Source organism: Budorcas taxicolor, chromosome 1 (assembly GCF_023091745.1).
Source record: "Budorcas taxicolor isolate Tak-1 chromosome 1, Takin1.1, whole genome shotgun sequence".
NCBI lineage: Eukaryota > Metazoa > Chordata > Mammalia > Artiodactyla > Bovidae > Budorcas > Budorcas taxicolor.
Window position 1 is genome coordinate 16,034,521 of NC_068910.1, and position 22,276 is coordinate 16,056,796.

Consider the following 22,276-nt stretch of genomic DNA (forward strand, 5'->3'; position numbering starts at 1 on the left):
ATTCCATGGACTGTATAGTCCATGGGGTCGCGAAGAGTTGGACACGACCGAGCAACTTTCACTTCATTTCTTCTCTTCATGACAGTCTCTAAGTCCATTGACGTCTCTACAAATGACCCAGTTTCATTCCTTTTTTATGACTGAGTAATATTCTGCTTATGTATGTACCGCATCTTTATCTGCTCCTCTGTGGATGGACATTAAGGTTGCTTCCATGTCCTGGCTATCATAAATAGTACTGCAATGAATATTGACGTACATGTGTCTTTTTCTCTGGAATTATGTCTTTCTCTGGGTATACACCCAGTAGTGGGATTACTGGACCATCTGATAGTTTTATTTTTAGTTTCCCTGTAAGAAACCTCCATACTGTTCTCCATAATGGGTGTATCAATGTACATTCACACCAATAGTACAGGAGGGTTCCCTTTTCTCAACACCTTCTCTAGCATTTATTGTTTGTAGATTTTTGATGGTGGCCATTCTCACCAGTGTTGACCATTCTTGTAACAAATAAAACCAAGACAAGTCTACCCCCCATTACCACTCCTATTAGCATTATGCCAGAATTCCTAACCAGAAGAATAAGAGATGAAAAATAAGCAAAAGTTAATGAGTTTGAATAGAAAAAAGCAAATTGTGCTTATTTGAAAATGATATAACAGAGGAAGGGTGGGAGTGAGGGATAGATTGGGAGTTTGGGATTGACATGTACAGACACTGTTATATTTAAAATGGATAACCAACAAGGACCTACTGAATAGCACAGCAAACTCTGCTCAAAAATCTGTTATAACCTAAGTGAGAAAAGAATTAGAAAAAGAATAAATATATGTATAACTGAATCACTTTTCTATACACCTGAAACTAACAACATTGTTAAACTAATACAACTATACTCCAGTATAAAATAAAAAGTAAAGAGAATGATATAATTGTTTACATAGAAAAGCCAAAGGGGTATACAAATTACTAAAATTAATACATTATGAGGGATCGCATGTACACCCGTGGTGGATCCATGTCAATGTATGGCAAAACCAATACAGTATTATAAAATAAAATAAAGTAAAAATAAAAAGTTTAAAAAAAAATAAAATAAATTATGAGGTATAAGATTAGTAAACAGATATGAATTAATAAGTATTCACCATTGTTTTTAGAAAGATACTATTTTATAGTAACAAAAGTAACTATGAAGATAAAGATAGATTTATTTATTAAAATAAATCTGAGCAAAAGTGTCCAAGACTTCAGTTTTTAAAATTACAGAATTTTTTGAAAGGCACTTAGGAACAACTCAAATAAAAGTATTTTCTCTGCTCATGAATAGGATGCCTTTGTACCATAAAGATTTCAGTTCTTCCTAAATCGACCTATAGATTCAGGGCAGTTCTCCTGGAGGAATTTGACAAGCTAATATTAAATATATGCAGATGAGGAAAGACCTTCCAAGATGAAAATCAAAGCAGAAAGAATTGTCATGCTGGGGATCAATACTTGAAGCTTTACTCATTAAAGCAATGAAGTATTAGCACAGGATAAGCAAATATACTAATAGTTTAAAAAAAAAAAAAGGGCCCCCACACATACAAAAGTTTGGTATATAAATGAAGTGGCATTGTAGATAAGCAAAAGGATCTCAAACTTACACCATACACAAATATCAATTACAGGTGTATTAAAGATTTTAATGTGAAAATCCCAACTTGTGGGACAGGGAGAAATGAATGGGTCGAGTAGATTGGCTTTTTACGCCAATGAAAATACTCTGTATGATATTATAATAATGGTTGCATGTTACATTTGACTAAACCTAACAGCAACTGATGGCACCACACTCCAGTACTCTTGCCTGGAAAATCCCATGGATGGAGGAGCCTGGTGGGCCACAGTCCATGCGGTCACTAAGAGTCGGACATGACTGAGCAACTTCACTTTCACTTTTCACTTTCATGCATTGGAGAAGGAAATGGCAACCCACTCCAGTGTTCTTGCCTTGAGAATCCCAGGGACGGGGGAACCTGGTGGGCTTCTGTCTATGGGGTTGCACAGAGTCGGACACGACTGAAGCGACATAGCAGCAGCAGCAACAGCAACTGAACATCAATCATCATCAACATAGAATGTTTAATGGACTTCCCTGGTGGCCCTAGTGGTAAAGAATCTGCCTGCCAATGCAGGAGATGCAAGAGATGGGAGTTTGATCCCTAAGTCAGGAAGATCCTCTGGAGAAGGAAATGACAACCCACTCCGATATTCTTGCCTGGAGAATCCCATGAACGGAGAAGCCTGATGGGCTACAGTCCACTGGGTCACACTGAAGCAACTGAGCACACACACACAGAATGCATAATATCAAGAGTGAATCCTAATGTAAACTATGAGCTTTCCATGATTATGGTGTATCAATGTAGGTTCATCAATTGTACCATTTCAGTGGAAGATAAAAATAGGGAGGCTATGCATATATGCAGATAGGGTATATGATGTAACTCTCTGTTCTTGTCTTTCAGTTTTGCTATAAACCTAAAACTGCTCTAAAAAAAAGTCTTTAAAAGAAACAACTTGGAAACTTTCTTCGGTAGGGAAATTTTTCTTAGGTAAGATAAAATACAATGTGAACGGCTACCCACTCCAGTATTCTGGGCTGGAGAATTCCATGGACTACTGCAGATAGATTCTTTACCAGCTGAGCCACCAGGGAAGCCCATAGTAAAGGACAGTATTTACTTCTTTTAATACATTCAGATTGAGAATTTCAATTAACAAACACCATAAAAGAAATGAAAAGATAGGTCACAAAGTGAAAGTAGATATGTGCAATGCATGTAAGCCTCAAAGAATTAGTATTCAGAACACACATAAAAATATCAATAAGAAAAAGACAACACAATATAAAAATGAGCAAGTAAGAGAATACACAGTCTAAAATAGAAAGGAACAAAATACAAATGACTTTTCACAAAAGAGATTATACAAATAATATATACAGAGAGAAAGATTAAAATCCACATGGGTAATCAGGAAAGTGCCAGTTAAAATGAATGAGATACCATTGTATTTCTTCCAGACTGGCAAAAGTTAAAACATCTGAAATACCAAATGTTGGTGAGGATTTGGAACAACAAGAGTGCTTGGGTAAATGCTGGTAGGAGTATAATTGGAAATAATTTTTAAAACATTTTTCCCTATCTGGTAAATTAGTTGAGTCTATATGACCACAAACTAGTAAAAAATTAGGTATAGCAGCATTATTTACAAGAGAAAAAACATAACAAACAGACAAAAAACCATGTAAGCAACTTCATTGTCCATTAAGGGTAAATGAATTTTGTATGTGGCATATTCAAATAAATTTCATACAGCAATAAAAAGGTGAACTACTGTTCACCTATCAACATGTGATGGACCTTAGAAACGTGACATTGAGTGAAGGAAGCAAAGTCACAGAGGGCTACTTAGAATATGAATCCATTTATATGAAGCTGAAGAACAAAGTAACAAATGCATTGTTAAGGATACCAATTACTCAGGCTGCCATGACAATGTACCACAGACTGGATGGATTAAATAGACATTATTTGTCTCACAATTCTGGAGGTTGGAAGTCCATGATCAGTGTGTGAGTAGGGCTGATTTCTTCTGAGGCCTCTCTCCTTGACTTGCAGATGACAGTCTTCTCCCTATCTTCACATGGTCTTTCCTCTGTACGTGGCCCTGTCCAAATTTCCTCTTCTTATGGGGACATCAATCATATTGCACCAAGGCCCATCTGAATGATTTTGTTTTAATTTATCTCTTTAAGACTATTTCCAATTAGAATAATATTCTGACGTACTAGGGGTTAGGATTTCTACATATGAATTTAGGAGAAACAGTTTATCCCGTAACAGGTACCTACATATGGGTAAAGGAATAATGAAAAGCAAAAAAAAAAAAAGGTAACTAACATCAAAATAGTGGGTCTTCTTGAGGGCTGGGAGAAAGCTGAGCCCAGAAAGGATCTCATGGGAGACGCCAGTGCTTTTTGTCAAGCTCTAATTCTTATGTAAATGCTCTGATGTTAGTGTAGTATATCCCTTACATATTTTCTTTTGTGTGCTTGAAATTTTTTTAATAATGCACTTAAAAGAAAAATATAAGATACATATTTCAGGATAGTTTTGGTTGCATGCAACAGAAATCCAGCCAACTAGCCGAAGTGCAAGGGGAATCTATTGGCTCAATATCTGAGAATATATTGGGTTGGCCAAAAGTTCTTTCGGGTCCTGAGTAAACGTTTTGGCGAACTCAATAGAAGTCAAGCTGGCTTAAACATAGATGGTTGTTAGGACTCAATTGTTGTCATCAGGTTCCTCACTTGTTCATTCTCTCCTTTCATGGATACTTCCTTCCTTCCACCCACTGAGAAGCCAAAGAAATACCTTTGGGTTTGAGCATAAAATGTGCTCAGTTATCCTGAAGGTTTTTCATTGTTAAATCATCATCCCCCTTCATATTATTCAGATTTCTTTAAAATGAAGTAGTAAATTCATACACTGGATAAACTTTTAAATTTGTATACCACACCACTTTTACATCTATAAATAGAGAACATTTCAAGTTATGGTTTTCCTATTTCCACAGTTAATTCATTTCAGACAATATTTCTGAAAAGAAAACTGAATAATAGTAGGGTCCTGGTGTTCATAGTCTTGTCATTTTGGAATATGTAGTTAAATTTTAAATTTTAAAAGATGTAGAGTAAATTCCTGAACATGTGTTAATTGTGAAATTTCCATATTGGCTCATCTTCTAAGAATTAGTACTTTGCCACAATTAGATATCACACTTTCATGTTAGCTCTTCTTATAAGAATTAGTACTCTACGATAATTAGATACCAAACTCTAAAATTTACATTTGTTTCCTTTTTGAGACCTCTCCAAGCAATGTAAGCAATGATAAAATGTTTACTCTTGAATTGACAGTCCAATCAATCTCAAAAATCCAGTCTCAAAAATGCATCAAATTCTTATTCTCAGGAGGAATAAATTTATGAAGAAAAGAGAAGTGAAGACATTCATACAATGAAGTGAAACTAGTTTTGTTTGTTATTGCAATAATATTAAATCCAAATGGACTCACACCGACTTGAAGAGAGATAACCACAGGGTTTTCGTCCTTTACTAGCTAGTGGTGTTTATACTTTCAGAAAGGGACAATAGATGAGGAACAGATGCAGAGGGCTCTCATTGACAATGGAAATGTCATTTTAGAAGATTTGAAGAAAACATCCAGAAGGATAGAATCAGACTATATTTCTTCCGTTTCTAACTCTTGAGGATATAGTACTTTGCACACAGGTAAAAGAAAGAAAGAAATATTTAAACGTGATTTCAATATGTACATTTAGCTGACGCTTATACATGGTATGTACCAGAAACCCCATTTATTGAGCTCTTATTATATTGCCATGGACTACATGTTAAATCACAGTATTTGCAGTGTCTCCCACATTTTTCTCTGGTTCAGTTGAATTTAACTAGGTCAAAGATTTCTCCAGAGAGAGGAAAAAGTAGATCAGTGGTTGCCTGAGGACAGGGGAGGGAGAGTGGATTGGATGTCATTTATTTTTGAAATTGGATTTTTGAGATTGATTGGCTTGCCTAATCAGCAACAAACATTTTAAAGTCTAGTCATTTACATATAACTACTCTTTCTTTCAGGTTATGATTGTGTTAAAAGAAAAACATGTAAATTTTAGGGCTAACTTCTTGGAGTAATGGTAGTGTTTTAAAAACTGATAGTGGTGAATGAGTTTTCAAAATGTTCCCCCAAATTCTGTGAATTAAAATGCCCAATGTGATATTGAAACTTTGTTCTAATATTTAAAATACTTACATGTACCAAGTTTTATGTGAAATAGGTTTTTTGCATGACAAACGCCTCTAAAGAACAGTTATGGAATTTCATCCGTGTTTTCATGACTGTTTTATTTTACATTTAATAATGAATGTAGTATTGCTAGAATTTTTAAAGTGGAAACAAAATAATTACATCTATGATAAACATTTAGTTTTATTTAGTAGACACATTTTAAGGTGTCATATTTAATGAATGACTACACACAGAGATATGAAAGCATCTATCTTGGCTTTTGCAGTTTATACAAATTTCACAAAATTCTCCACAGAGAATAGTCCATTTAAAATAAAACTCTTAAATTTGCTTTAAATTATATTTTTTTTATTGTGAGTTATATAACACGATCCTGATTAGCATACCAGAGAAAGTGGCTACTGTTGCTATTTAATCGCTCAGTCACGCCCAGCTCTGCAGTGCCACAGACTGTAGCCCACCAAGTTACTCTGTCCATGGGATTTACCCGTCAAGAATACTGGAATGGGTTGCCCTTTCCTTCTCCAGGGGATCTTCCCAACCCAGGGATTGAACCTTCATCTCCTGTTTGTCAGACAGATTCTTTACCACTGAGCCACCCGAAAAGTTACAGCTTGATGAAATGTGACTTAATTTTTACTGCAAAATTTACATTATATCTCTAGATATGTATCTTGACTCAATGGACATGAGTTTGAGCAAGCTCCCAGAGACAGTGAAGGACAGGGAAGCCTGGTGTCCTACAGTCCATGGGGTCGCAAATAGTCCAACACAACTGAGCAACTAAATAGCAACAGACATGTATCACTGAAATACAAAGAAGTTAATTATTTGCGTCCTGAAAAAGTAGGCAACCTCATTAACCTTTTTTTCATTAATTGAAGTGTACCAATATCACAAATAGAAACAAGTGGGGTTGTCTATAAACCTGTGCCTATGTCACACTTGACAGATGCTGAGACAGAAGTCCTATTTTCAGGATGAACTGATAACTAGGGTATAACACAGGCTCCCTCTAGTCACAGACTCTGCACATGCTGCTTACAGTGTTGGCCATGCTCTTCATTCATCCTTCAGATCTCAGTTTTGGCATCTCGTCCTCTAGAAAGTCTTTTCTCAACCCCCAAGCCAGACCAGGCTCTTACTTTCCTAGAGAGATGCATTTCCAAAGAGCATATCTTGTACAATCATTAAGTTAGTGCTGAATTAATATTCATCTCCCGCAATCCTACCCTCCATAGAAGTGGAGCCCATATCTGATTTTGCTCTTTATTGACTGTTATCTGTTTCTCCTAACAAATGCCTGGCACAAAGCAGATGAAAAATGAGAAGGAAAAGAAAAACACACTAGATTTTTTTTTCCTGGATCCATCCCTCTTTAGGTCCAGCCAACTTTACTGACAGTGAATGGGGGGTGATTGAAGTCACACATTCTGAAAGCAGTCTGATTGTGACCGTGTGCCTGGAGGCAAGTCAATCAGACCCATTCTCTCCCTGGAATTTACACAAGAGGGCAAATATTTGGAGGTAAATATGTGGAGGTGAGGTTGTCAGTCACCTGGAAGGCCTGAGGCCCTATGGAGATAGATGTCAGCTTTTGTTCCATAGGAGCCCTGGAGCAGCAGCCTTTGGCTCTGTGCTCTCTGAGACAGTTCTTCAGCTTGCCTTTAAATCTTGTGATCTACTCCAAAAACTTTATTCTTGCTTAAATTAGCCAGAGCTCATTTGTCTTACCCACAACCAAAGAACCCAAACTGTTGTGTTTTCCAGACTTCTTTTTCCCCTAATCAGACTAAAAACTTCCATACTGCGGTACCTCTCAAGACTAGAGATTAGTGCTTTATATTTTAGAATTATAGCTAATGAATATTCTACATTTATTCAACACAGATGCTCAAAGTAAATGCCTCTTCCCACCTATCATTTCAAGTTGACCCAGGCCACACCCTTTTCCAGCCTCTCCTCCCGTGAATCTCTAACACACCTTCTTTGAATCCTCCTTCATTTTCCATTGCTGAGCTGTGATGCATGGTTCCTTTCAAATCCCAAAGAACCTTTCTCAGAATTCAAACCAATTTTAAGCCCCACATCCCATAAATATACTTCAGCCCCACAAAGTCCCTCATTTCTCTCAAGTTTATCTACCTCCATCCCATCCTTTCTCCTTCCCTCTTCTCTCTTCAAATGAGACTCCTTCTAGACATCCTGCCATCTGTGCCCACCTGTCTATCTCTTCTGGTCCCATCATCCTCTTGGTAGTCACAGCCAGCATTCCTTGAGTCAGGGACAGCTCCAGATACTTTGCATGAGTTACCATATCAAATCCTGACAACAGCCTTCTAAGGTAGGGAGTACTCTAGCAGATCAGGGAAATAGGGCTCAGAGAAGTCAGTTTCTGCAAGTAAACAACATCTGGGGCTTCCCTGGTGGCTCAGCTGGTAAAGAATCTGCTCAGACAATTCAACTCCTGAGCATGTGATCTGAAGCACCATGTTTTTCTGCCTCCATGCTTTTCAGATTTCTCAATACTGTTCAAACCTGCACCGCCACCCCAAATAAAATATTTCCTCAATCCTACATCTTCCTGTGGCCTTCTTCCTCTCATTTTCCAGTCTTCACTGAATCCGCTGCAGTCTAGCTCATGTTTCTGACTCCACTAAATTGGCTACAATTCTGATCACAATGGGCAGGTCTGATCTAATTTGCTAGGCACAGGGTACCTCATAACTCTTCATGGGATTCATCTATCCATTCACCAGATGGTTTTGAGCTCCCAATCTGTTCCCGAAACTGTGGAATATGCAGTGGGTACACAGCATTAACAGATAGGATCCCTTCTATTACGTGTGTGAGACGACTAGTGATCTCTTACCTGCCATCCAGGGGCCATTTCAGCCACTTCTCAGTTTTCCTCCCACTTGAACTCTTGCAGCATGGACCATGCCAACATTCCCTCCTTGAAGTCTGAGCCTGTTTTAGCTTGCACAGGGCTTCTTGCCCTTCTTCTCCTTCAGGGACAATACCTTCACATTCAGTTTGTTAAGTTCCTCTTTTTCTTTCTTTTTAAAATATAGGTATGCATGTACATGCATGTGGTTGCCCTGGGTCTTAGTTGTGACATGCGGAATCTGTGTTACAGCATGCGGGATCTTTAGTTGCCTCGTGTGGACTCTTAGTTGTGGCAATGTTGGATCTAGTTCCCTGACTAGAAATTGAACCTGGGCCCCCTGCATTGGAAGCATGAATTCTTAGCCAGTGGACCATCAGGGAAATCCCAATAAGTTCTTCTTTTTCTGTCAACCCCTTAAACATTGGACTTCCTCAGAGTTCTCTCATGGAGCACCTCAAAGTTAATAAGCCTGAAACTCAGTTCCCCCAATTCACATCTTCCCATCCTTATCCTTGTTCATGTTAATGGCAGCATGGTTGGTGACTGGTTGGTTTAGTCACTAAATTGTGTCTGACTCTTGCAACCCCATGGACTGTATCCCTCCAGGCTCCTCTGTCCATGGAATTCTCCAGGCAAGAATACTGGCGTGGCTTGCCATTTCCTTCTCCAGGGGATCTTCCTGACCCAGGAATTGAACCCAGGTCTCCTGCATTGCAGGCAGATTCTTTACTGACTGAGCTATGAGGGAAGCCCAAAGGCAGCATATAACACCCAATGTCCCTCTCCTTTTTTGCCTCCACACTCTTATCCAATGGTCAGATAATCCTGATAGAATTTTTCATCTTTAGAAGTTCAGTTAGGGTCTTGTTAATATCGTCTGTATCTCTACAGCAACTTTTTAAAAATAGGCAGTACAGTTATAGGTAACTGTTTTAATCCCCTTCTCTGCTAATTCTAACGTGTGTTGGTTCCCAGTCAGTTGCAATTGATCGATTATTCTTATTGTTATTTTGCTTTCCTACTTCTTTGTAGGTCTGGTCATTTTTGACTGGATGCCAGATGTTGTCAATCTTACCTTGTTGAGGACTGAATATTTTTGTATTCCCATAAATCTTCTGGAGTTTTGTCCTGGAATGCAGATAGGTAACTTGTAAACAGTTTGATCCTTTTAGGTATAGCTTTTACAGTTTGCTAGGTAAGTCCAGAGCACTCTTGAGTCTAAGGATAAGTATTCCTCTATACTGAGACAAAACCTTCCTGATCGATCTACCCAATGTCATGAATTATTGATTTTTCCAGCTTGGCTGGTAGTAATGGTGTTGCTCATGGCCTTGCTTGAGTGTCAGGCACTGATCTCTCTAATCCTTTTGGATGTTCTTTCCCTGGCCTCAGTACTCTCCTGAATCCTGGAGGGAGAGCCTCTGCAGATCTCCAGGCTTTCCCTCACTATTAACCCTCTCCTCTCTGGTGCTCTGCTCTATGAACTCAGCTGACTCAGCTCTGTCTCCTCAGTCAGGGACCCTGCTGGTTTCCCCTCCCTGCACCACAGAATGGAAACTTTCCCAAGGCAGTAACCTGGAGCAATCTATTGTAGGGCTCATCTCATACAATTCCTGTTTCAAAAGGATCTCTGTCCTTTGTTGCCTGATGCGGATGTTCAGTGTTTTGAAAACCATTGTTATATAGTTTGTTGCTACGGTTCAGGTTGTTATTCAATTGCTCAGACATGTCCGATTCTTTGCAATCCCATGAACTGCAGCACACCAGGCTTCCCTGTCCTTCACCATCTCCTATAGTTTGCTCAAACTTATATCCACTGACAGTGATGCCATCCAGGCATCTCATTTTCTCTCGCTTCCTTCTCCTCCTGTCCTAATCTTTCCCAGCATCAGGGTCTTTTCCAATGAGTCAGCTCTTCATGTCAGGTGACCAAAGCATTGGAGCTTCAGCTTCAGCATCAGTCCTTCCAATGACTATTCCAATGACTATTCCAATGAATATTCCAATATCCAAAGATTGATATCCTTTAGGACTGATTGGTTTGATCTCCTTGCTGTCCAAGGGACTTCAAGAGTCTTCTCCAGCACTGCAGTTCAAAAGCATCAATTCTTCGGCATTTAGCCTTCTTTATGGTCCACCTCTTACATCTGTACATGACTACTGGGAAAACCTTCGCTTTGAGTAGATAGACATTTGTTGGTAAAGTTATGTCTCTGCTTTTTAATATGGTGTCTAGGATTGTCATTGCGTTTCTTCCAAGGAGCAAACATCTTTTAATTTCAAGACTGAAGTCATCATTCACAGTGATTTTAGAGCCCAAGAAAATAAAGTCCATCACTGTTTCCATTGTTTCCCCATTTGTTTGCCTTGAAGTGATGGGACTGGATGCTATGTTGAGTTTTAAGCCAGCCTTTTCACTCTCCTCTTTCCCTTTCATCAAGAGGCTCTTTAGTTCCCCTTTACTTTCTTCCATTGGGGTGGTGTCATCTGCATATCTGAGGTTATTGATATATCTACTGGCAATTTTGATTCCAGCTTGTGATTCCTCCAGTCCAGCATTTCACATGATATTCTCTGCATAGAAGTTAAATAAGGCGGGTAACAATATACAGCCTTGACATACTCCTTTTCCAGTTTGGAACCAGTCCTTTGTTCTGTGTCCAGTTCTAATGTTGCTTCTTGATCTGCAAACAGGTTTCTCAGGAGGCAGGTAAGGTGGTCTGGTATTTCCATCTCTTGAAGAATTTTCCATAGTTTGTTGTGATCCACACAGTCAAAGGCTTTAGTCAGTGAAGCAGAAGTAGCTGTTTTCTGGAATTCCCTTGCTTTTTCTATGATCCAGCGGATGTTGGCAATTTGATCTCTGGTTCCTCTGCCTTTTCTAAATCCAGTTTAACATATGGAATTTCTTGATTTATGTACTGTTGAAGCCTAGCTTGAAGGATTTTAAGCATTATCTTGCTAGCATGTGAAATGAGTGCAATTGTGTGGTAGTTGAAACATTCTTTGGCATTGCCCTTTCCTGGGATTGGAATGAAAACTGGCCTTTTCCAGTCATGTGACCACCACCAAGTTTTCCAAGTTTGCTGGCATATTGAGTGGACACTTTAACAGCATCATTTTTTAGGATTTGAAATAGCTCAGCTGGAATTCTGTCACCTCCAGTAGCTTTGATTGTAGCAATGTTTCCTAAGGTCCACTTGACTTCATACTCTGGGATGTCTGGCTCCAGGTGAATGACCACACCATCGTGGTTATCCAGGTCATTAAGACCTTTTCTGTACAGTTGTTCTGTATATTCTTGCCGCCTCTTCTTAATTATTTCTCCTTCTGTTAGGTCCTTGCCATTTCCGTCCTTTATTATGCCCATCTTTGCAAGAAATTTTCCCTTGGAATCTTCAATTTTCTTGAAGAGATCTCTAGTCTTTCCCATTCTATTGTTTTCCTCTATTTCTTTGCATTGTACCCATAAGAAGAGTTTTGGGTGTTTTTTTTTTTTTAAATCTCTCCTTGGTATTCTCTTGAAGTCTGCATTTGGATGGATATGTCTTTCCTTTTCTCCTTTGCTTTTTGCTTCTCTTATTTTCTCAGCTATTTGTAAGGCCTCCTCAGACAACCATTTTGTCTTCTTGCCTTTCTTTTCCTTGGGAATGTTTTGATCACTGCTTTCTGTACAGTGTTATGAACCTCCATTCATAGTTCTTCAGGCATTCTATCAGGTCTAATCCCTTGAATCTATTTGACTTCCACTGTATAATCATAAGGGATTTGGTTTGCTGCTGCTGCTGCTAAGTCGCTTCAGTCGTGTCTGACTCTGTGCGACCCCAGAGACGGCAGCCCACCGGGCTCCCCCGTCCCTGGGATTCTCCAGGCAAGAATACTGGAGTGGGTTTAGGTGATACCTAGATGGTTTTCCCTTCTTTCTTCAATTTAAGTCTGAGTGGGACTGTGTTCCCTCCCTGCAGTTTGGCCTAAGGCCAGACTATTGTAGGAATAATGCTGACCTCCTCCAAAAGGACTTATGCCAGCATACTGCGTCTCCCAGGACTTCTCCTGTCAGTGCCCCTGACCCTGCAGCAGGCCACTGTTGATCCGTGCCTTCACCAGAACTCCCAAACACTCACAGCCAAGTCTGACTCAGTCTCTTGTAGGGTCACTGTTCCTTTCTTCTGGGTCCTGCTGCACACAAGGTTTTGTCTGCATCCTCCAAGCGTCTTTGTTTCCCCATTCCTTTGGAAATTCTGTAATCAAATCCCACTGACCTTTAAAGTCAGATGGTTCAGGTGGGAGGCCCTCTTATTCCATATTGACCAGAGAGAAAGTCTTACTACTGAGTCTTAATGAGTCAACGTATCTCAAACTTTTGCAATCCATTCCTCTCACATCACCAGAGTTTAGTTTTTTCCTAAACTGTTAATCTATTTTTATTCCCCTGCTTCAAGCTCTCTGGCAGCACCCCTAATATTTATAGAATTAAATTTGAGCTGCTTAGTAAAGCATACTTCATGTCTTCATGATCAGACTCTGTCCATTCCTCAATATGTACCATTATACGTTTGGCTTTATATGAACTGTAACATTGCACATTGTACCACTGTACATTTGCTCACTATATATTGTGCCACTGGCTCTAATCACATCAAGTCATTTATAGTCATCTTCTCCATCCCACTAAGCAGCACTTACCAAAACTGACCTTCCTGTCTTTGCACATACTGTTTATTCTTCCTGGAATATTCTTTCTTCTCTTCCACCCAGTTAATGCTTCTTTAATCTAGAAGATCTTATGAAGCATCTGTAAACTTTCCCCAGATCTTTGTATCCACCAAGTAGAATTGCTCACTCTGCCTTTTGGCACCACTATGAACTAAATCTTTTGTATGCCCCTTTTAGAACAGTAATCACACTGCATTATGTATCTCTATATGTATCTGTTTCCACTAACATATAGTACAGTCCATGAGGATACAGCATGTGCTTTTCTTCATCTTTGTATGCCCAGTGTTAAATCTGTGTGTGTGTGTGCTCAGTCAGGTCCAATTCTTTGTGACCCCATGGACAGTAGTCCGCCAGACTCCTCTTCATGAAAATTTCCAGGCGACAGTACTAGAGTGGGTTGCCATTTCCTACTCCCGAGGATCATCCTGACCCAGGGATCGAACCCGTGTCTCTTACATGCCCTGCATTGGCAGGCAGGTTCTTTACCACTAAGCTCCCTGGGAGGTGTTAAATTTATCCAACCAATAAATATTTATTCAGGCCACTGTTGATCCATGCCTCCACCAGAGACTCCCAAATACTCACAGTCAAGTCCGACTCAGTCTTTTGTGAGGTCACTGCTCCTTTCTCCTGGGTCCTGGCACTAAGTGTTAAATTTATCCAACCAACAAATATTTATTCACGATGTACCAGGCATGTTTTATGTCCTGGGTTCACAGCTTTGACCGGGACTGAGTCTTGGCTCCTGTGGCATTTACATGGGAGTGAAAGAGATAGAAACAAACATGTAAGTGTATAGCATGTGTACAGATCAGAAGAAGAGAGCTCAGTTAAAAGGCTGTTGTACAGGAAGCAGAGATATTAGCTTAGACTAGGATGGAGGAGGAGAAGAGGAAGAGAACTAGACCCTTTGAAACAAAGTCAGTAGGACTTACAGGTGGATTTATTGGGAGTGGGAAGGAAAAGGAGAAATTAAGGGTGGCTTTCAGATGATAAGTGCCTAATAAATTTGTGGATGGATAAGTTTCTTGGTAATTGAAAAGTAGTTTTAGTAAGATGAAGCTGCTGCTGCTGCTGCTGCTGCTAAGTCGCTTCAGTCGTGTCCGACTCTGTGCGACCCCATAGATGGCAGCCCACCAGGCTCTGCCATCCCTGGGATTCTCCAGGCAAGAACACTGGAGTGGGTTGCCATTTCCTTCTCCAGTGCATGAAAGTGAAAAGTGAAAGTAAAGTTGCTCAGTTATGTCAGACTCATAGTGACCCCATGGACTGCAGCCCATCAGGCTCCTCCATCCATGGGATTTTCCAGACAAGAGTACTGGAGTGGGGTGCCATTGAATTTTATTTAGACTCTGGCCAGTTTCACCAGGAATATTTGCCTTGTACTCACTGATTACTGTAGAATAGTAATATTGAGCAAAACGAGTGATAGTCAGTGGTCAAAAAAGTACAAACATCCAGTTATAAAAGAAATAAATCCTGGAAATCTAATGTGCAGCATGGTGACTACAGCTAATTATACTTATTGTATATTTGAAAGTTGCTAAGAGAGTAGATCTTAAAAGTTCTCATCATATGAAAAAGAATTCTAACTCTGTGTGGTGATTGATGTTAATGAGACTTTTTGTGGTGATCATTTTGCAATACCTACATATACAGAATCATCATGCTGTTCACCTGAAACTAATATAACATTATACATCAATTATATGTTCAATAATTTTTTAAAAATAGTAACACTGAGGTTAGACTCCAGAGTTAGATTGATTTGGCTTTATCCTTATGTAACTATCTAATCACACTCAAGTTATGTAACTTCTCTAAGACTCAGTTTTATCATCTGTAATATGAGGATAATACTCTATCTACAGTTGAGTTTTAGCTTTTTTAAGAATAAGCTTATAGGACTTCCCTGGTAGTCCAGTGGCTAAGACTCTGCACTACCAAGGCAAAGGGTCCTGGGTTTGATACCTGGTCAGGGAATTTCCTTGGTGGCTCAGCGGTAAAAAAAAAAAAAAAAAAAAAAAAAAATCTGCTTGCCAATGCAAGAAACTCAAGAGACATGAATTCGATCCCTGGGTTGAGAAGATTCCCTGGAGAAGGAAATGGTAACCCACTCCAGTACTCTTACCTCAGAAAATCCCATGAACAGAGGAGCCTGAAGGGCTACGGGCCATGAGGTCTCAAAGTCAGATGTGACTGAGCAACTGAGAACACACACACAGGGAATTAGATCCCATGTAATAAGACCCATCTAGTCAAGGCTGTGGTTTTTCCTGTGGTCATATATGCATGCGAGAGTTGGACTGTGAAGAGGGCTGAGTGCCAAAGAATTGATGCTTTTGAACTGTGGTGTTGGAAAAGACTCTTGAGAGAGTCCCTTGGACTGCAAGGAGATCCAACCAGTCCATTCTAAAGGAGATCAGTCCTGGGTGTTCATTGGAAGGACTGATGCTAAAGCTGAAACTCCAATACTCTGGCCAGCTCATGTGAAGAGTTGACTCAGTGGAAAAGACCCTGATGCTGAGAGGGACTGGGGGCAGGAGGAGAAGGGGATGACAGAGGATGAGATGGCTGGATGGCATCACTGACTCGATGGACATGAGTTTGAGTGAACTCCTAGAGTTGGTGATGGACAGGGAGGCCTGGTGTGCTGCGATTCATGGGGTCACAAAGAGTCAGACACGACTGAGCAACTGAACTAAACTGACTGAATAAGACCCAGCAGAGCCAAATAAAGAAATATTGTTTAAAAAGAATAAACTGAGATAATGCTCTTATGATACTTACTCCTACACCTAATATATAGTAAATATTCAATAAATAGGAGCTTATTCTAATATATTACTAGTGAAATAATCGGTTGCTTTGTTTTCTGTGTTCAAGAATATAATGATTAAAACTTTTGTTCACATCCAACAATGCTCTATAGAAATAAAAGGTAATTCTTGCTCTGCTATATTGTGTTCTAGAAAAATCCATGAAGTCTTCAAAAATATGTACAAAGTAAAATACAAAGTTAAATTATCTCAGAAATCTCTCCTACAGTATGAAAATTCTACAGTGGTTTAATACTTTCAAGTGTCTTTGTAACGTGACCCATTTTCAAATATTTCTAATATTGGCGGAAAAGCCCATCTGGTGAATCTTCTAGCTAATGCAAGGAGTTCTCAGTTCTTCTGGACCTTTCCCAGGGAAAGGTGCGTGGACTTGAAGAGGAGATGGTGTGTCTCCAACAGGGAAGGAGAAAACAAGGTCTGTTACTAATTTCTTTGGAAATTAGGAGTAAATGAAAAAGAACTCTGGTGAGAAAGATGAAAGAGAAGAGGAATTTCCAAATGGAAGAGAGAACGAGAAGAAAGAAAGAGAAAAAAAAACACGACAGGGCCTAATGAAGAGCAGTGTACTGAACACACATCACTCCAAAGGCTGGGGAAAAAAGATGTTCGTGATGGGTATTTGTTTTTACACATTCTACAGAAGCAGGGAGAGGGAGAGAACATATACAAGGGGATAACACGGGTAGTAGAACCTGGCAATCCTCAAGAACAGTCATACTGGAGACTTCCCTCATGGTCCAGTGACTAAGACTTGGCACTCAAGGCAAGGGGCCCAAGTTCAATCCCTAGTCAGAGAATTAGGTCCTATATACCAAAACAGAAGATATCCCACATGCAGCAACTAAGACTGGGCATAGCCAAATAAATAAATACCTAAATCTAAACAAAACAAAATAGTTACCTGTGCTAATATTGTGAACACATTATCACAATAACCCCAAATGCTACATTCTGTTATTACCTCCATTTTTCAGTAAAAGAAACAGACTCATAGAGGCCAGTGAACTTCCCCTAAGTCACACGGGCATCAGCATCAAAGCAGGAATTTGAATCTGGTTCTGTTTAACTAGAACTTGGACTCTCCTCCATCTTGCTGTGCTTCTTTATAGTTATTGCCAAGGGATGGGCTTCCCTGGTGGCTCAGAGGGTAAAGAATCTGCCTGCAATGCAGAAGACTCAGTTTCAATCCCTCAGTGGGGAAGATCCCTTGGAGTAGGAAATGGCAACACACTTGGATTTCTTGGAGAAATCCATGGACAGAGGAGCCTGGCAGGCTATAGTTCATGGGGTCACAAAGAGTTGGACACTACTGAGCAGCTAACACTTTTCAAGGGAAGCAGCAGATTCAAAAGAATCTGGAAAAATCTGTAAAACAGGTGAGAGGGATGCAAAGAAAATGTACTGACTGTTACCTCATATCTGCTGTTCTTAAAATTGATTTCATTGAACTCTTTGTGTTTGATTTTTTTAAAAATTCTTGCCAAAAATGTAATCCTACACTATGGTAAGAAAACCTGGACATTCATAAATAACGTTATGAATGGGTTTTACTTGTCAAAGTCAAACTTGAAGTTCTCACTCAGACATTGCTCTAGTCTTGTGAAAATGAGGATTGCTCAGTATTCTTTGGAAGTGATGATTCCTATTCCTGCTTAAGAATGAGCTTTTACTTTATTAATGAAATATTTTAATGAGTTTAATATAATTAGAAAATACGTCTCAAAGTCCCCAGGAAGAAAGACACGAGTTTCTATAATTTTACTTTTTCCATATTAACCATTTAAAACCATAGTTTTCCAGCTAAAATAAATTTCATCTATGAACATGTCCATGTTATTATAGGAAACTGGACCTACACTGCCATCTGCTGTGTCAAGATTAGGTGCAAAATCACCCATATAAACTGGACTTGAAAAATGCAAAATATACATATGAAAAACTTACTTCACCTTGCTGTATGGAAAATGAGTGCAAGGGAAAAGATATACTTGTGGTTACTTGTACTGGAAGCATGGAGAGGAACTTTATGTATGTGTGTTTTTAATACAATATAAAAAAATGGAAAATAATATAACAAAACCTGTGTCCCCACAACCTATATTTAAAAATTAATATTATCAATGCTATCAATGCTCCCTGTTTGTCTTCCCGGTCCCATTCTCCACCTCTCCCACCTCCACACCAAAGAAATCACTCTCTAGCGTCATGTTTATCACTGGGAAAAGTTTTAGTAGGCAAAAGTGTACATTTAATAGGTAAGTGTGTTCACGTTTTACCATTGTGTCCTTTATTAAGGTTTACCATTGACAAAGTCTCTGAGCTAGCAGCACTTCATCTTGGGAGGTTAGTAGGGAAAACTGTGTTCTGATATTCTGGTGCCCAAGAGTATTTTCCCCAAATTTAAGAGCCAGTGCTGTCCAGCTAGCTTCTTGGTTGCCTCAAAGTCTTATTTATTTATTTATATCAAGAGCAACAGAGTTTTTAAATAAATGAGAGATTTTAAGCAGCATAGTGACTTAAGCAGACTCACATTTTGGAAATCTTTCTGGCTAGAGAAGAGGAAGCTGTTGGAATACTGTTGTGGAGAGATGGGAGGGGCCAAACCAAGTAGAGGAGCAGGCATGGAGAGAGATTAGACTCATCCATCTACAAACTGACCAAATCTTAGACAGCCCATCTAATATTTTATATGAAGAATCCAAGGTTAAAGAGGGTTAATTGACTTAACTCCTGTAGTGGTTTTCTTCTTTTTCCTCTGCTCTTTCGGTATTTCTTAAGACATTCCTCATAATTGCCCAATTAAAACCTTCATCCCTTCACACCTGAACAATTTACTTAATTTAATTGTGCGTTTGGCTAATGTATTGGTCTTTTGGTTTGTATCATTTGCTCCTGGAGCCAAGAAGACTGCTAATTAACTTGCTCTGTAGAGCAGCACTCCCAGATGGACCACCAACACCACTCCGCAGTGATGGTCTGTAAGGAGAAAATGAAATCCATAAATGGAGGCATCAGGAAGTCCTTCCCAGTTATGTATTCCTGAAAAAGCCTTTGAACGGTTGCAGGCAAAGCTTCAGAAATCAGTGAACTAAAGGCTCATGGTGCAACCTTCCGAGAGGAATTGCTGAGTCATAGGGCAGATGTGTAAACATTTCTTTTAAGAACTATCACAGTGTTTTCCAATGAGACTGTACCATTTTACCTTCCAGTTTAAAAAGATGAAGGTTCGAGTAGTGTCACACTTCCACAACATCTGGTATTGTCAACCTTCCAGTTTAGCCATTCCAGTGGATGTGAAGCGGTATCTCCTTAGGTTTTCAACTTTCACTGTGGAAATTACTGTGTGGCTGGCATCTCTCTCCTGATTCCATCCAGACTGATACAAACACTTAGAAGTAAAGCGAAAATGAAACACCTTTTTCACTTAAAGATATTTAGCAGGCACTTGATAAAGGCAGCAGCTTCCAATGACAAAAATTATTTACTCATAATTGAAGTACCATATTTAGAAAAAAGGAAATTATTTACACATTTGGGATTTAGCTGGCTAAGAAAAAGCACATATAGAGATTTTTTTCTTATGCTTTTCTACTGACATAAATAGCTCAAATAATCATAACCATGTTTGTTTACTTTAGAATGAGCAAGATGTGCAAATTTTATTATCGCAGGAGGGTCTCTGCAATGCTGAGGTACTTAAAATGGGCTTAATCTAAAGTAAACTCCAGGGAGTCATAGACAACCAAATGACTTACAAGTTCTTTCTTCAGTTAAAATAAAAAATTCAAAACCTACTATCATCTGTAAGGAAACATTTCTTAATTGTTTAAGTAGAATTCAGGGAGAATATTTCTATAAAAGAAAGAAGCACAGTACAGTCGTTAAGATCATGAGCAAGTTACATTAAATCTCTGTGAATCAGTTTCCTCTCCTGGGAAAGGTGGACGTCCGTAATTTTTACCTTAGTTTTTGAAGTAGAAAAAAAGTAAATGATCTAAAACTTTGCAAATTATTGGACTCCAATAGCACTTCTTCTGTAACAGTATTGATTATTGCTAACACTTACGTGGCATTTACATGCTTCTTGTTGTTGTTCAGATGCTAAGTCATGTACAACTCTTTGCAACCCCATGGACTGCAGCATGCCAGGCTTCCCTGTCCTTGACTATCTCTCAGAGTTTGCTCAGACTCATGTCCATTGAATCGATGAGGCCATCCAACCATCTCATAATCTGTCACCCCCTTCACCTGCCCTAAATCTTTCCCAGTATCAGGGTCTTTTCTAGTGAGTCGGCTCTTTGCATCAGGTGGCCAAAGTATTGGAGCTTCAGCTTCAGCATCGGTCCTTCCAATGAGTTATCAGGGTTGACTTCCTTTGGGACTGACTGGTTTGATCTCCTTGCTGTCCAAGGGACTCTCAAGAGTCTTCTTCAGTACCACAGTTGGAAAGCATCGATATTTGGTGCTGAGCCTGCTTTATGGTCCAACTCTCACATCTGTACATGACTACTGGGAAAACAATAGCCTTGATGATATGGACATTGGTCAGCAATGTGATGTCTCTGCTTTTTAATACTCTGTCTTGTTTTGTCATAGCTTTTCTTCTGAGGAGCAAGCTGCAGTCACCTTCTTCAGCGATTTTAGAGCTCAAGAAAATAAAATCTCAAGGTTTCCATTCTTTTCCCCATCTATTTGTCATGAATTGATGGGACCAGATGCCATGATCTTTGTTTTTTTCAATGCTGAGTTTTAAGCCAGTTGTTTTACTTTCTTCTTTTACCCTCATCAAGAGACTCTTTAGTTTCTCTTCCTTTTCTGCCATAAGGGTGGTGTCATCTGCATGTCTGAGGTTATTGATATTACCCCCAGAAATCTTAATTCCAGCTTGTGCTTCATCCAGCCTAGCAATTCACATGATGTACTCTGCATTGAAGTTAAAAAAGCAGGATGATAATATATAGCTGTGACATACTCCTTTCCCAGTCTGGAACCAGTCCTTTCATCCATGTCCAATTCTAACTGTTGCTTCTTGACCTGCATGCAGGTTTCTCAGGAGACAGGTAAGGTGGTCTGGTGTTTCCATCTCTTTAAGAATTTTCCATACTTGCTGTGATCCACACAACCAAAGGATTTAGAATAGTCATGAAGCAGAAGTAGATGTTTTTCTGGAATTCCCTTGCTTTTTCTATGATACAATGGATGTGGGCATTTTTTCCTCTGGTTCCTCTGTCTTTTCTAAATCCAGTTTGTACATCTAGAAGTTCTCGGTTAACGTGCTACTGAAGTCTAACTTGAAGGATTTGAGCATTTCCTTGCTAGCATGTGAAATGAGTGCAGTTGTGCAGTAGTTTGAACATTCTTTGCTACTGCCCTTCTTTGGGATTAGAATGAAAATTGAATTTTTCCAGTCCTGTGCCCACTGCTGAGTTTTCCAAATTTGCTGGCATACTGAGTGCAGCACTTTAACAGCATCAGCTTTTAGGATTTGAAATAGCTCAGCTGGAGTTCCATCACCTCCACTAGCTTTGATTTTTAGTAATGTTTCCTAAGGCCCACTTGACTTCATATTCTAGGCCCACATGACTTCACACTCCATGATGTCTGGCTCTAGGTGAGTGACCACACTATCATGGTTATTAGGGTCATTAAGATCTTTTCTGTACAGTTCTGTATATTCTTGCCACCTGTTCTTAATCTCTTCTGCATCTGTTAGGTCCTTACCATTTCTGTCCTTTATTGTGCTCATCTTTGCATGAAATGTTCCCTTGGTATCTCTAATTTTCTTGAAGAGATCTCTAGTTTTTCCCTTTCTATTATTTTCCTCTATTTCTTCACATTGTCTGTTTGAGAAGGCTTTCTTATCTCTCCCTGCTATTCTCTGAAACTCTGCGTTAAGTTGGGTATATATTTTCTTCTCTCCTTTGCCTTTCACTTCTCTTCTTTTC